Source organism: Octopus bimaculoides, chromosome 4 (assembly GCF_001194135.2).
Source record: "Octopus bimaculoides isolate UCB-OBI-ISO-001 chromosome 4, ASM119413v2, whole genome shotgun sequence".
In the NCBI taxonomy this organism is placed as follows: Eukaryota; Metazoa; Mollusca; class Cephalopoda; order Octopoda; family Octopodidae; genus Octopus; species Octopus bimaculoides.
In genome coordinates, this window is record NC_068984.1 from 59,460,970 (window position 1) to 59,474,191 (window position 13,222).

A 13,222-nucleotide genomic window follows, 5' to 3' on the forward strand; every position below is an offset into this window, starting at 1 on the left:
AGAGAGAGAGAGAGAGAGCGAGAGAGAGAGAGAGCGAGAGAGAGAGAGAGAGCGAGAGAGAGAGAAAGAGATGAAACCAAAGATTGTGAGAAGTTATGAAAGATGAGGTACTGATAGATAAAGAGAGGGTAGCAGAGAGAGAACGTATATGAATTATTTAGCGAGGCAGTAAAATACGCCTACGTTTTTTCCGTGCTGAATGGCCGTGATTTGGAGAGCAAGGAACTGCTTGCTTCTTTCCATTTCTAGTTCTCAATTACTGTTGGAATCAGTGTGTCGCACGTCCAGAACACGTGAAAAGCACATCACGACTGACGGGCTGTACGTAGACCTAGCTAAGTACCCCGTTTGTGAAGGGGATAAATGTTGATCAGTTGTCATTAGAGAGATAAAGAGAGGGAGCAAGGAAAAAAAAAAAAGAGAGCGCGAGGGGCAAAAAAGTGTGTTTGAGAGAGGGAGAGGAAGGGAGAGGGAGGAAGAGCTTGCATATGAGTGAGGAAGGGAGAGAAAAAGAAAAGAAAACACGTATCGAACATAAACGACGAAAGAAAGAAAGAGTAAGTTTAACATTCTTATCAATATTTCTACATATTTATTTATGTTTGCATATCTTTATTTTACATGTATGCATATATGCACAGTATATCTATCTATCTATCTATCTATCTATCTATCTATCAGCTCGCGCGCACACACACGCATACACTTACGCACATACACATAGACACACGCGTAATGTATGTTTGCATGCAAAGGCTTTCTTGTCATCTTTTAACAAGTTTCTTTTACATTCATCTATCAGTGTTAATATATAATTAAACTGTTGATGTTGCGGGCATTGTTGTTATGACTGCTATTATCTTCATCGCTATTAATGTAGTTTTTTTTAATCTTTAGTTTTCTTATTATTTGTTTTTTCATGTTGATTTCATTGTCGATGTTGCACGTTATTGTTACTCTTGGTATCACCACCACCACCACCACCATCATCATGATTATCATCATCGTCGTCGTTGTCGTTCTTATCCTACAATAATTTGTGTCATCGATACGACTGGAAAAAAAAAAGCTGATGATGATAACTGCTATAGTTTGACAATGACGATTATGATGATAACGTGAGATTTGGGGTTGGCTAATGCTGAGCGTGTTTCTTAAACTTGCGAAATTGTTTCAATTTGTTGCTGTTGTTTTTGTTGTGTATAGTAGATAGGAATGGGCGGTGTACATATTATTCCATGTTGACTGTGGAGCCCTGTGCCACAAGATGCAGAACATTAGAAGAGAAAATTGTCATATTTTTATTTGTTTGTTCCAAGGTCAGCTTCGACTGAAGGCGTTCTAGGCATGGCCATTTCACTTTTTTTGTATGCCTCTATAACAGTCGCGCGACTGACCACGCAGTCGGTTTTTCGTTGAGTCGTATTATCTTTCTTTTTATATTATTTAAAGGATAAACGTAAACAAGATTATAGTCAGGTAACAAGAGAATTAGTTAATCAATCCCTTACGTAATCGATCTATCGATCTATTTATGATTCTCTCTCTCCCCCACTCTCTGCTATCTCTTTCGTCTCTCTTGTTCTCTCCCAGTCAATAAAGCTTTCTTCTATCCTATTTAATTGCCTTCAAAGCTTCGGAATCACAATCAACCTACGCACCTATTAAAGTCGAAATATCCGCCGATCTCACACATTCTAGTGCGAGAACGATCAACCAGAGATTGGCACTTAACGCAAATGAATACAGTGACATTCAGTGATGTTGGGAACACCAGCTACTCAGCTTTTTGATGTCAATTATTTATATTTATGCATAGATACATATACATGCTATATAATGAAGTACATCTAATTCGTTTTATAAAATTCCGTAAGACTTGTAAACAACAGCAATGGTATGACGCGAAACCCCAAGTAGCAACAGTGTTGATAACTCACTTTTAATAAAGAAGTTGCACTATGTGATAAACGTACTTTTCCTCACTCATGATAACGCAAAAGCATATTTTATGTATGTATGTATGTATGTATGTAGAGAGAGAGAGAGAGGGAGGGGAGAGGGAGAGTGGAGAGAGAGAGTATTCAAGACTGAAAGAGATTAATATAACTTGTTGAATGTACAATCCCTTTTCTAAATGTCTTTTTATCTCAATTTTCATAAATCATTACTCCGAGTTTCTCGTCACATTCTTATCGCGCGCGCGAAAGTGTATGTATGTATATATGTATGTGTGTATGCATGTATATATGCGTGTATGCGTATGTGTGTATACATGTGTATATATTTATATGTATGTATGTATGTATGCAAACATGCATACATATCTTTTATTTTTTTCCCATGTTTCAGTCATTTGATTGCGGCCATGCTTGAGCATCGCCTTCAAGAATTTTTAGTCGAATGAAGCGACCCCAGTACTTATTTTTTTTAAAGCCTGGTTCTTATACTTATTCTATCGGTTTCTTTTGCCGAACCGCTAAGTTACGGGGACATAGATACATACATACACACACACACACACATATATATATATATATATATATATTTGTATATATTATAACCATGGTCTGTCCCCAAAGTAATTATTACCTGAGAGATCATTTTTCAGAATATAAACTTTGTTGTTATGGAAGTAAGAGAAATAACCTTCAAGCTCGCATACTTATCTAATTTATGTAGTAATAGTACGTATGACTTCATGTCAATGCGTGTTTGTATGCGTATGTTCGCTTGAGAATGTGCATGGTTTGTATGGTCATCCAGTTGTGTTTAAGGAATATCTAATGTTTAACCATAAAAACGACAACAAATGTATTATGTTTGATTATAGAAGAAGCGAAAAAACTGTAATATATATATATATATATATATTTTCCAGAATTTGTGATGAATGCAAAATAAACATGAACTTCAAAATCAAAAGGGTGAAAAGATAAAGAAAGAAGAAAGCTAAAAGAAAGAGACGTATTTAGTTGTTTTTTTAAGTCCTTATAGACCGATGATTGAAAGCGCTCAAACCTTGATCACGTTTTTAAAAAAAAATTTTTTTTATTATTATTCAAGGATCGTGTGTCTGAATCTGAATTATTCAATATACTCTCCTCTTTTCACTCAAATCCACTGTTTTAACATTGGATTTGAGGGGAATTTGGCTCCAAATTCAGATTCAATATACCTATGTATACATGTACGTTTGTATATATATACGTGTGTATATATCTAGTGAGGGAGTTCTGAATTTGTTAGGGATGTGGGTCACTCCTAAATTACCATTACTCCCTGGTCCGTTCTGACCCAGAGCGTAGTATCTATCAGGATCCCATCTATGGGTTAAATACGTTTCCCAGGGATAGAGGAGGCAACCGTTGTTTTTGACAAAGCCGTGGGAAAAGCAGATCTTCTGGGAGAAAGATAACGTGCAGTCAAAACAGTACCAGTCATCTTGCAATGCTTGTCACTGGAACCTACTATGGCAACCGAGAATAGCAAAAGTGTTGTACAGGCTTTTGTCACTTAAATTTAATGATGTACAGATGTCTCACTATCATTTCATTTCTTGATCCCTTTTGTATTTTATGAAGTCCTACAGGCGATGGATGCCTGGTAAAAATATCTGCACAAATGCAAGGATGAAAGTAAAACAGAACAAGCAGGCTGAACATGAGATGGTTATCATGTGACAAGATTAGGCAATTGTCATAAATCTGTGTATGTATACATCACACTGTGGGTGAGGCGGGGGGCTTCTCTGTATATCTGTATCTTGGCGCCCATACACACACACACCTACCCACACACACACACACGTAGTTGCACAAGTATCAAGTTGTTGAACCAGGTCATAAGCAGGTTAGCCCCAAAGAATGTTATCAAGTTTTGTGTTTTGAAGAAGTACTATTGATGCCATTTTTCTAGTGAGACCACTGCAGTAAGCAAGAAGTTAGCTGCTGTACCTGGAGAAACCTGGTGAAAGCCTTCAACAGAGTCCCTTGTTTTGATCTGGTGGTTGCTGAGAAAATTAGGAGACAAATGGCTTGCAAGAGCCATATAAGCCATTTACAGAAGTATGGTCAGCAAGACGAGAGCAATGAATATAGCAAGTAAGGATCCACTAGGCCTCTGTTGTTGTCCCCCTTTTATTAATGATACTCCTTCACAGAGCAGTTCAAGGCCAAATCCACATGGGAACTCTTATATGCTGATAACCATATTCTTACAGCTGAACCTGTAATAAGATTAGTGAATAAATTCCAGGTATGCAGGCAAAATCTAGAATTGTAGTGCCTCAAAGTTAACTAAGCAAGACTAAAATATTTATAAGAAGATAGATGGGACTATATTTCCATCAAGGAAATGGCCTTGCTTGATATGTAGGAAAGGTGTTAGCAGGAATTCCATATGGATACACAAGTGGTGCAGTAGAATCACTATAGGGTTAACTAACAATGTAGATTTTGTATGTGGCAGATGTATCAAAGCACTAAGCACCAAAATCGCATGTAAGTAATTAATGGCTTTTGTCATCTAGGTGACCAAGTGAATATGGAGAAGAATGTTCTGAAAGTATCCAGAGAAAGAACAGCCTGGAAGAAGTTCAGAGAGCTTTTACCTCAGCTGGTAACAAAAGTTTTCTCTCTCAAGATAAACAGTTGACTAAATGATGATATTTGCATAGGAAATGTGATGCTACATGGTAGTGGGACATGGATACTGAATGCAGAGGACTGGTGAAAACTGGGAAGAAATGTACACTATATTTGATGTAAACAGGGCATAAGAGGAATCAGATATAGTATGCAAGAGATTAAACTGCATTCTCCACTAACAGCTTCTACCAACAATAAAACCTGCTTCCCTCCTCATTCTCCTTTTCTTTCTTGCCTTTAACCCTCCAACACGGAGTATAGGCCACTTATAATTGAATTCTATGTCGCATAATTTTTCGCTTCTGTACTTATACTCTGCCATGAATGTCCCCCTTTCTCTAGTTCCTTTCGTGTTGATCTACACCACAAGTTCTTAGACCCACCCCTCTTTCTATATCCATCTGGATTCCACTGTAAAGCACTTTTCACTGCATTTGGTGTGTCCTTTCTAATTGTGCTACCAATCCACTTCCACTTTTTCTTAAATATTTGCTCTCTAATCGAAACTTGATTCGTTCTTTGCCATAGCTCCATATTGCTTATGTGTTTGGGCCATCTGATTTTAACTTTTTAGGAGCTTGCCTGAATTCAACCATGCTGACTCCAAATCTTCCTCTCTAACATAGAGATTCTACAGTCTTACAAGTTACAAGGCAACCTACCCAGTGCTGGTGCCATGTAAAAAGCACCCAGAACACTCTACAAAATATTTTACATTATGAAGGGTATCTAACCATTACAACAACTTCAAAAATGAGATATTCTTTTCTATTCTAGGCACAGGGCCTGAAATTTTGGGGGAGGGGGCCAGTCGATTAGATTGACCCCAGTATGCAACTGGTACTTAATTTATCGACCCGAAAAGGATGAAAAGCAAAGTTGACCTTGGCAGAATTTGAACTTAGAATGTAAAGACAGATTAAATACCACTAAGCATTTCATCTGGCATGCTAACATTTCTGTCAGTATACTAACCTGTTGGATCCTGCCAAGTTGTTCACCCCATGCCAGTATGGAAAGTATACATAAAATAATAACAATGATGATATATACCTTGATATAAAAATTCATATATACATTATATATGAATATACATGCAACTGTGTGTGTGTGTGTGTGTAGGTATGTATATAAGTATATGTGTATGTGAGTATGTGTGTGTGTATGTGGTGTGTGAGTGTGTGTGTAGGTATGTATGTAAGTATATATGTATGTGTGTATGTATATATAAATATATATGTATTTGAGTATATGTGTGTGTGTATGTATGTATGTATGCATGTATGAATGAATGAATGAACAGGAATCCTCTGTGTTACAGGAATAATTCATTCCTGAAAATCTTTTAATTTGAAATCCCATGACACAAAATAAATTTTTCCATTATTATGAAGTGAGAATGCTTTCCAGCTGAATATTTTGGAAATGACAAAAACAATAACAATTACAAAAAAAAAACAAAACACATCCACTTATTTTATGCATGAAAATAACAATGTCTAAGCATCAATAGTACAATATGGACATTTGAAGACAAGTATGTTAGGGAATAGATAAGAAATGTATTATCATAATAGGGTACATTCTTAGCACAAAAGACATTGATTACTGTGTGAGGGATGGTGGTGGAATGTTAGTTACTGGGAGGATGAGGGATACTTCTTTCTTGTTGCTCAACATCATCAACTGGAACTCGAGGGATGAACATCTAAAATTGTTAACTGTTTATAGTTAACAATTGTTAAATGATGATAATGAGTGTAGGAACTGAGCCCATCATAAACTCCTCTTGTAATTTTTATGTTACATTCATTATTTGGGTTGTTAGCAGCAAAAACCTGCAGATTTTCCTCTATAAGTATTAACCATTTAGTAGTATTCTTTGCAGTAAATTTAAGTGGCGTCAGTGGAATTTTTGTATTCTCATCTGTATTAACAGCTTGCTCTTGTTCTAACAGCTTCAACTCCTTGTTAGATAAACTTTCTCTATGGAACACTTGCAACTCAACCACACCATCTATATCATTTGCAAGTATCACATCTTTTTGAATTTGTTGTAGGCCCTTTGTTTCTGGAAAACTTGTAAAGTCATGGACAATGTCTGGTTACATGCTTTTCCAAGCACTATTCAAAAATGTGGGTTTCACTTTCATCACATGACTCAGCTATATTATCCACAGCATCCATTATGTTGAAATTCTTCCTGAAAGCTCTAACTGTAGGTTTATCCATCCTGTCAATAGCTTTTATAAGTTGTTTGTAAGTTTTTCTCAGATAATATACCTTGAAATTAGCCATCACACCTTGATCCATGGGTTTGAGCAAAGAAGTTATACTTTTGAGGAGATATTTGACTCTCACATTTAACTTTATCAGGTGGTTTAGTGCATTGTCTAAAATGAGCAATGCTTTGTTGAAGATATTATGTCTGGTACTTCGCCTTGCTACAGCAGAACAACAAAATGTTTGTAAACCACTCTTTGAAAAAGGCTCTTCATCATCTATGCCTTCTTATTTGAACAGCAAATCAGAAGCAAACTAAACTTTGTATAATTCTTAAAAGCCCTTAGATTTTCAGAGTGATGCATGAGTAGAGATTTCAATTTCATATCTCTTATGATGTTTCCTCCCAGAAGAAGCATCAGATGAGTTTGGAAAGCTTTAAATCCTGTTAATATTTCTTCTTGAGAAATAAAAGTTTTAACAGGTAAGAGCATTTATGAAAGTACAGTTTTATCAAAATTGTGTACTTGTTCTAGTGTGTAATCCCTCTTAGCAATCAGTTTTTCGCCTGCTCAGGATAATTAGTTAGTAACTACCTCTGTATCAGCACTGGCAGCTTCAGAAGTCATTTTAAAACCAACCTTTACTAGCCAGTAAAGGATTTTCATTAGAAGTTTCATGTACCATTGTCTGTAAATCGTCACACAAACAATTGGGTTTTTTTAATATATATAATCACCATCAAGCTTATCATTGTATTACTTTGAGTCTGATCCAAGATCCATACACTCAAGAGCAGTTCCATTATAAGTACCATATTAGGTCTATGAGACAATAAGATCTGAATAATTAACAGAGTAACTTCTTGAGCAACTGCCTTAATTTTTATCTCTATTGCAAGATTTAATGCTTTTGTAATGTGGCTGATTTTTATTCCCATATTAAGCCTTTTGAACATTCAAGTTTAATAACCAATGTAATCTCTTTGTGGTTCCCTTTTACACCACTGTTTTCAGTTGTTCTTGACTAGATTTCAGACATCTTGGATGGTAGGTATATCCAATAGTAGTTATTCACAGCAAATGTGTAGTAACAAAATAGCACAAAGAAGAACTCTTTTGCAAAAGCAAAAAAATCTCTTGTCTTGTTCCTATGGCTGTAAGAATAGAAATGAAAAAAGAAACTTGTGAAGGAGTGAGGTAATAGGATGTACTGTATAATTACAGTTAGTTGAAGGATTACCAAGTTCGTGGGCACTTCGCCTCTTGCACCTCTTACCTGAGTCATAAAATCTCTATATTCCACTGTCTATCATGCACACACACACACTGTTGTGTTGATATGCAATATATGTACCTACAGACACTGCTATGCTGATACTATTATTGTTGTTGCTGGTTGATTACTCAAAAGTTGGTGGGTTGGTAGTGGTGGTGATGGAAATGTTGTTGGTGTTTATATTGTCCTCCTTAACTGTATTGTTGTTGGTGTTTAGTCAATCCTTATTGGGCAATGACACATGGCACATTGTATGTCCACAATTGGATAGCTTTGTGGACTTGATTCTTGACAATAGGTGTATTTGGACTTCCAGCTTTTATAGTACTGCAACATTCGTCACCCTACCTTTCTATTTTATTGTGCCTAATCTGTGAAAGATCCACATCTCAAAGGCATTTATCTTCTTTTTCATTATTCTGTACATTATCCAAACTTCTGCCCTGTAGAGGACAATTAGCATAATATAACAGTATATACATACAAATGTATATACACATATATACATGTATGTATGTATGTTACAGTATGTTTGTTATATGTATGTATGTATGTATGTATGTATGTATGAATGTATGTATGTATGTACGTATTAGCAATCAGCCTTATGGATGAGCTGAATCCATGTCAGCAATCCTTGAATAGCTATGGTTGTACATCATCGATGGGAGTCATGTCAAGGGCATATAATGTATGCATGTGAATATATTTCATTTGCAGTGGATAGCTGAGCCTTGTTGGTACCACACATTTGCTTTGCTCCTGTTTATTGTAAATTGTTAAAGACATTTATATCGGTGAACATGAAGGATTATTTTAGTGTGTATGTATGTATGTTTCTGTATGTGCTTGTGTGTGTGTGTGTGTGAGAGAGAGAGAGAGAGAGAGAGCATATGAGTGTTTATGTATGTGTTTGTGTGTTTATAAATGTTGATAGGATGTGTGATTGGGGATTTGGTTAATGTGTGTCATTTGATCTGCAATCAGTACCAATTGTGGCATATATCCTTTGAGATGCTTATTATATGTATATATTGTGTGAGTGTATATGATTTATGATTGTAATGTGCTTTGGAGTGAATTTAATGGTATATTTGGATATTGAATTGTATTAATGTGTATGTGTGATGATTTATGTATGTTGATTAGGGTCTATGGGATTGTATTCTTGACTAATAAATATATAAATGTATGTGTTGTTAATGCATAAATGTGTGCATATGTGTATTGGTATGTGTGTGTTGTATAGGGGCTATAGGATTGTCTTGTTGACTAGTATATATGTGTGTGTTTGTGTTATCTTCCTTGACTTAAGTAACAAGGAAAGAGGAAGTTTGAGAGTAGGTGGTGTATAGGTGTGTGTATATGTGTGTACTTAACACATGCTTTATCGTGTTAATATACTTGTATTTATGAATATATATGGATTTTTTTATCTTATCAATATATATTTGTGTGAGTGTATGTTTCTACATGTATGTTAGCTCTGCAGTTGTTGCTACCCAAAGTAAGTGGATAAATATAATTTTTATCTTCAGATATAGCTTCTTGCGCAATTCTGTAACAAACCATTTAACTGTAATGGATTTTTGGATACAAAATATATACCCATGCTTATTGTTTTCAAATATAGAAACAGACAAAAAATTCTCTGGTTTAATCTAATTTTTAGTTTAAATGCTTGTATGAATAAAGTCGAAGAGTTTTAGACAGTCTCACTTTATTTTGCATGAGAACGTAGATACTATAGAATCCCAAATAGAAAGTTTATTAAAGGTTTTTACTCTAATTGCCACAATTTTTCTTACTCTGTCAATTCCATGAATGCAATGTCAGCATGAAGCACAGTTGTAATTCTATGAATTTTTGTAACTGTTCATTAAGCAGTTCTTTAGTGTCAGGACAATGTTGATTGGTGGCTTTCAATCAAAATCCTTTATGAAAGTGTCAGAAAATAGATTTAAAATAAGACACTACTTCCATAGACATTCATTAATCAATCAAAAGAGGGAAAATTATAACTTGCCTTTTTATATATATATATTGAAGTTAAAAGAAACTTGTGTTAGTAACTTTCATATAATTCAATCCATTCTCGCACCTGCTTACTAACATGGTAACAGCAGAAATAACCTCTGAGTTGTCATCTTTGCTCAACCAAAGAGTGATTAATATTATCACAGAATGGGCATCTTGAGTTCAAGAATTGATATTATTTGCAATTGTTTGCGTAAAGAGACATATTTGCCTTTGTTATTTTTCAAAAAACAGATCTGCTACAGAAAATTTTCAATGAAAATTTTCTGACACTATCATACTTTTATGTTTTCATTTCCATATTTGTTACATATCTTTCTTTTCTGCATCATATTGTAAACAATTTATTATGATTTATAAATGAAAAGGAAGATCTGATAGCATTTTGAAACGCAATTTTTTTTTTTATCACTATAATTAATCTATTACTAAGCTTTCTCATCTTGTTTGTTTCTTTAACCCTTTAGTGCTCAGATTACTCTGTCAAATGTAATACATATTTATTCAAATTGTTTTGAATTAATCATACTTCATCTCATAGCATTAAGATTTCAATGATGTAATTGTTTATTTTCACAATGATGTTGTAAGGTAGATGTGAGAGGCCAGATTGTACTAGTTTGAACATAAAGCATGTAGAATATTTAGGCCAGATATGGCTGGTTTAAATGCTAAAGGGTTAATATTAAAGTAATTTGCCTTTTAGTAATTGCCTTTAAAGTAATTTGTCTTTCATCCTTTCAGAGTTGATAGAATAAGTACCAGTTGAACACTGGGGTTGATGTAATCAATTTATCCCATCCCTTGAAACTGCTAGCCTTGTGTCAAAATGTGAAATCAATATTTAAGTAGTTTGGTATTTTGTGGTACTTCAGTATGAATAATGTTTTGTGAATGGCAGTATGAATGATATTTTGTGAATGGCTAAAACACCTGCAGGCAATATGAGTTTTCTGTTATTTTATTTTTCTAATTTCATATTTAGTTAATCTTGTTTTTGCATATGTAAACAATCAAATATCTCTTATTTATTGTTACACATACATTTGCAGAAATACTTCCTTTTTCTTTTGATATCTGAATATTTTTATTAATGATTACCTGTTTAATTTTCATATTTTGTTCTAAAATAGGAGAGTTGAAATTTAGAGTCACAAAATTTTAAGTGCTGATGTGTGTATGTGTGTGTGTGTGTGTGTGTGTGTGCATGTATGTATGCATATATGGATGGATCCATGCATGTATGTGAGTGTGTGTATGTATGTATCTATGTGCATGTGTGTGTGTGTGTGTGTGTGTGTATAGATATATGTATGTATGTGTACATACATATATAGAAAGAGATATATGGACAGTCACACAAACAGGAAGATAGATAGATAGGTGTGCACAGGTATACATATTAGAGTTTTACATGTGTAACATAGTGAGCTGAAAAACTTTCATTAACTGAGATTATTCTAAAAATTAGAAGCCAAAACTCTTTGGGTTCTTTCAAACCTAAGAAGAAAAAAAAGAAAAACTCCCTCCAAACAAGGGAGATAACTCCAAATGTTTATTCCAATTTTGGTAAAATAGTTGTTGCAAATTCATCTAGTCATTAAAATGATGTTGAAAGCAAGGGATATGTTTTCTTCTTGTCATACCTCCTTGGTAAGAATATTCAGCTCCTAGAAATGAAGAGAAAGTGGTGATGCTGAGTATGGATATCAACAGTTGTACTGAAGGAAAAATGCCGCAGATGAGCTTTTGGCATTTACATTATTCTCTCAAAAGTAAAGCTTATCTATTCACAAGGTGGATATATATCATATCGTATCCGGAGTACTCTGTGCGTTGTTTATTCAAAGGATAGCCCAAATCATATATATATATATATATATATATATATATATATATATGTGTGTGTGTGTGTGTGTGTGTATGTGTGTCTGTGTTTGTCCCCCAACATCGCTTGACAACCGATGCTGGTGTTTACGTCCCCGTAATCTAGAGGTTCGGCAAAACAGACCGATAGAATAAGTCCTGGGGTCGATTTGCTCGACTAAAGGCGGTGCTCCAGCATGGCCGCAGTCAAATGACTGAAACAAGTAAACAATGCGTGTGTGTAAATGAATGAATTACGTTATTGTATTTGAAGATGGAGTAGCAGATTTTATAGTTCAAGGAACAACGTTCAAATATCAACTTGACTAACTGTGAGTCGCACAGCAAAGAATTTACTGGTTGTCATGGAAACAATTTTTTTCCTAGTCAGATCCATGTCTCGGTGATAAAATGTTGATAAAGTGTTGTGTTATGTCTGTCTGTGCCACAGTTTCCGCATGTTAAATCAAGCAAAGATTGTCCACTTGCGTGAGTTAACGTGTGCACACGCGAAGTTAATGTTGTTATGCACGTGTGTGTGCGCGCGTTAGTTTATGTGTTCGTAGTGTGCTTGATTATATAAGCGCCTGTGTTGTGTGCGAAGAGGAAATATTGACACCTGAAACTAAACGATAATAATATATAGTGTTAAGGGAATACTGAATCGTTGGGGAAATAGCGGAGCTCTGGATTTAACATGCATTATATTTCATTTCACTCGGGTGGTTGATAAAATAGTTATCAGTGATATCTTTGTCCTTCCTCTCTTGCATAAACTGGCTTTGTTCTTAGTTATTTTTTTTAATCAACGTTTTATGTATGTGCATGGATATATCTTGTTTATCCCCAGGCGAACGCAATGTAAGCAGACCTATGATCAAAAGTATTCCAGCTGTCTATATTTCATGTAGTGAATCTAGGATTACGCTACGTCCCTATTTTTTCCCCAACAGTATGGTGATGTAGCGTGGAGGCGCAATGGCTCAGTGGTTAGGGCAGCGGACTCGCAGTTTCGATTCCCAGACCGGGCGTTGTGAGTGTTTATTGAGCGAAAACACCTAAAGCTCCACGAGGCTCCGGCAGGGGATGGTGGCGAACCCTGCTGTACTCTTCCACCACAACTTTCTCTCACTCTTTCTTCCTGTTTCTGTTGTGCCTGTAATTCAAAG

At 35.2% G+C, this 13,222-nt stretch overlaps 1 protein-coding gene across 1 annotated transcript in view; it reads left to right on the top strand.

Annotated features, from left to right (window-relative positions):
• The first annotated feature begins 105 nt into the window (after nucleotides 1–105).
• LOC106881802 (neurensin-1) overlaps nucleotides 106–13,222 on the top strand; it is a 45,311-nt gene continuing 32,194 nt past the window's right edge. Inside the window, exon 1 of the mRNA XM_014932315.2 lies at nucleotides 106–557. The gene's annotated coding sequence lies outside the window, so the exon portion shown is untranslated. The remainder of the gene's footprint in view (nucleotides 558–13,222) is intronic.